Here is a 3,630-nt window from a genome sequence, read left to right on the forward strand (position 1 = left end):
AAAAAGAATTGCCCTCTGATTTCCTCTATATCTTTCTGCTGTTGCTTATTTACTATCGACGCTATTAATCCATGCATTTGAGCTGAGCTAGTGTCCTCTGCACTTGTTCTGGGTGGGCATTGGGTTTCTTCCATATGTTTCTGCATTTGATTCTTTAGTGCAGATGTTATTAATTCAGGGATTTTTTTTTTTATTTCCAATCTGCTTTCCTCTATATCTTTCTGCAGCTGTTTCTTTATTTCAGAAGCTGTTGATTCATTGTTTTCAGCTGTGTGATTTCCAATTTTTTCTGTGTTAGTGCCCTCTGCACTTGTTACAGGTGGGCTTGGGTTCTGAGGTTGCATTTTGTTCCTTCTCATCATTTTGTGTAACACTGTCTTCTGACCTTTGTTGTAGATCTTTGTTGTGGTTATAACCTTCGCACATACTGAAGTTCAGGTGCAGCTCTACAAAGTTTTGACTTATCCAGCTGTGTCTGGCTGGGTGTGGTTGCTGTGCTCAGCTCCTTCCCACTGCTGTCCTTGAGGGTGTAATTGTTGTGCCCCTGTGGCAAGATGTTCTGCTCCTGGACTAGCTGGGTGGATCTATCCTCTACACTCTCTGCAGGGATTGCTGCTTCAGGGTTACACCCCAGGTGTGTATGCCAGGCCTGAGTTGTGCCTGGAGGGGGAAAGGTGAAGTCGGGGGAAGAGGAAGCTCTCCCACACTCTCACAGCACCTGGGCTAGGACTGGGTCTGGGGGTTCCTGAAAGGCGGCAGAAATTCCTACTTGGTGGTCGGAGTGGGGGAGGTGCTGCAGAGTGGTGGTGCGGTGGCCCAAGGGGGTGGGAGAGGGTCCGGCCCATGCTGCCCCTAGGCTGGGACTGGTCCCACTGGCGCAGGGTAGCAGGAAGCTCTCCCACACACTCACCGGACTTGGGCTAGGACTGGATCTGGGTGTTCCCGGAACTCGACAGTAATTCCTACTCGTTGGGAGGGGTGGGGGAGGTGCTGCCTATTCAGAATTTTTAAATATTTTTTAATGTATTTAGTACAGGGTCTCACTACACAGTTCAGACTCCTAGTGATTCTCCTGTTTTCAGCCTCCCAAGCACTGGGATTCCACGCATGCACCACCACAGCAAGTCTCAATCACCTTCTCAGTGTGCCCTGAGGGTGGGGCCGGCACAGCACCCTGGGGATGGAACCCTGGTCTCTCTCTCTGCCTAACCAGGTGCTTTAGTCCACTGGGCTATCTGGCCAGCCATTTTATATCTTTTTGATTCTGCTTCGGCAATCTATATGTGTCTAGGAATTTGTTCATTTCTTCTGTGGTTTAGATCTTGTGAGAGTAGAGATTTTTGAAGTAGGTACTGTTGATCTTCTAAATTTCCATAGGGTATATACTGATTTCATCCTTTTCATTTCTTATATTATGAATTTGAAGTTTTTCTTTTTTCTTTTTTTGCATAAGTTTGGCTAGCAGCTAAGAAAAGTGTATATTCTAATGTTGTTTGTTAGAACACTGTAAATTTCTACTAAGTCCATTTCCTCATAAGTTTAGTTTAATTCTCTTATTTCTTTGCTGATTGTTGCCTAGTTCATCTTCTTGTTTGTGACAGTGTGGTGTTAATTTTATTTCAAATTTGATTTTTCATGTCTGATAAAGTTTGTTTTACATACTTGGGTGCTCTTACGTTGGGCTGTATATATTTATGATGATTATCTCTTCCTCTTGCAATTTTCTCCTAACAAGTATGTAGTGACCTTCTTTATCTCTTTTAGTTATTCTTGGTTTGATGTTGACATTGTTAGCAACTAGAAGAGCTACCCTTTCTTTTATCTGGTCTCATGTCACATGGAGTATTGTTTTCTATCTTTTGACTTTCAATCTATGAATTTTCTTTTGAGTTAAATGTGTTTCTTATATACAGCATATTGTTGGGTTTTGTTTTTTGATCCATTTTGCCAGTCTGCTCCTTTTGATTGGTGAATTGAGGGAAATTACATTCATGGTTATAACTGATATGCATTTGAATATCTTTGTCATGTTATTTTCTTGCTGTAGGTTTTCTGTTTTCCCTCTCTGTTTAATTGATTTAATTGATTCCCACTTTTCCTCTCTGCTCAGTGATTCCTTTCTGCTATTCTTGATGTGGTATTTTTGTTTTTTTTTTCTTTTTTCTCTTTATAGAATATCTGCTTATACTCTTTATAGGGTTATTTTGGTGGTCATAATTTTTTTGGTTGTTCTTTGTCATGGAAATATCTCATGTCTCCATTAAGTTTGATAGTTTTTCAGGGTATATAAATCTGGGATGGAAGTTGTTTTCTTTCAGGACCTGACATACTTCAAGCTCTTCTTGACTTGATGGTTTTGTTTTGAAATCTGACTCATGATTTGGATGGACTTCCCATTATAGATGATCTGTTTATTGTCTCTAACAGTATTTTTTATATTTTATTGAGAAATAGACAGCAATGAGATAGTTTCAAAACCAGTTAATAGGATAGTTTCAATAAATAATACATTTTTTTTTTTTTGGCAGAACTGGAGATTGAACTCAGACCCTTGTGCCTGCCAGGGAAGCACTTACTCTACTGAGCCATCTTCCTGGCTCCCTTAATAATGAATACATTTCATACTGTTTTCTTCTTAGTGGTTATTCATCATACAAGATGCAGACATGATGTCCTGTCCAAACACTGTTAGTACAAATCTTTCTTCTCACTGAATTAAGAGAAAGTAACTGTATATCTATCTTAACTATTTTGTATATACAAATACAAAATGGTCCTTCCTTTTCATTCCCCTTTTTTGTTGAGTTGTGTTGGAAATGTGCATTCCACTGCCATTTAAATATTGTAGGTGTGTGAATTGAGCAAAATAATACAATATAGTCCAGTAGTCCATAATAGTAGTAGGTTATCCGTAGGACTGGCAATGTCAGAAGTTGTTGACTTCTAATACTTTTAAAATTGTTTTTATGTTGAATTTATGCGATTTTGATTTTGTTATATATCTAGCTATAGATTTATTTTGATAATGGTTAATTGGAATTGCAAATGGATTTTAACTATTTGTCACATTCTTTAACCATGCTTGGGAAATTTTCTGCTACTACTTCTGCAAGTAGTCTTTTTATGTCATTTGTGTTGACTTCTGCTGTTTCATTGACACTTATGAGTCTTATAATATTTTTCTTGTATCATGTTGTTTAAATGTTATTTCCTGGTTCCTTGTTACTTTTAAGAGATCTTTCCTTTCACATTCACTAGGTGCAATGCTATCTGCAACGTCTGAAAATCTAGCATCAATTTTATTGAAGCAGTTTTGCCAGCTTCAATGGAATTCTTATTTTCTTGGATATATTTTGAATCTGTTTCATGCATTATAATTCTTTCCAGTATCATTCATTTAATGTTTCCACTCTATTCTCTTCTATTTTTATCTATATATTCTTTAGATGTGCTGAGGAATTCTTTCATGTTTTCTTTTCTTCTTCTTTTTTTTTTTAACCTGAGACTATTTCTTTTTTTTTTTTTTCAAAGTTTTATTGACAAACAGATAGCAATGAGACAGTTTCAAATCATATCGGAAGGACAGTTTCAACAAATAATACACTGCATATATTCTTCTTAGTGGTTAAT

The sequence above is a fragment of the Octodon degus genome, unplaced genomic scaffold (genome assembly GCF_000260255.1).
Source record: "Octodon degus isolate 3935 unplaced genomic scaffold, OctDeg1.0 scaffold00133, whole genome shotgun sequence".
In the NCBI taxonomy this organism is placed as follows: Eukaryota; Metazoa; Chordata; class Mammalia; order Rodentia; family Octodontidae; genus Octodon; species Octodon degus.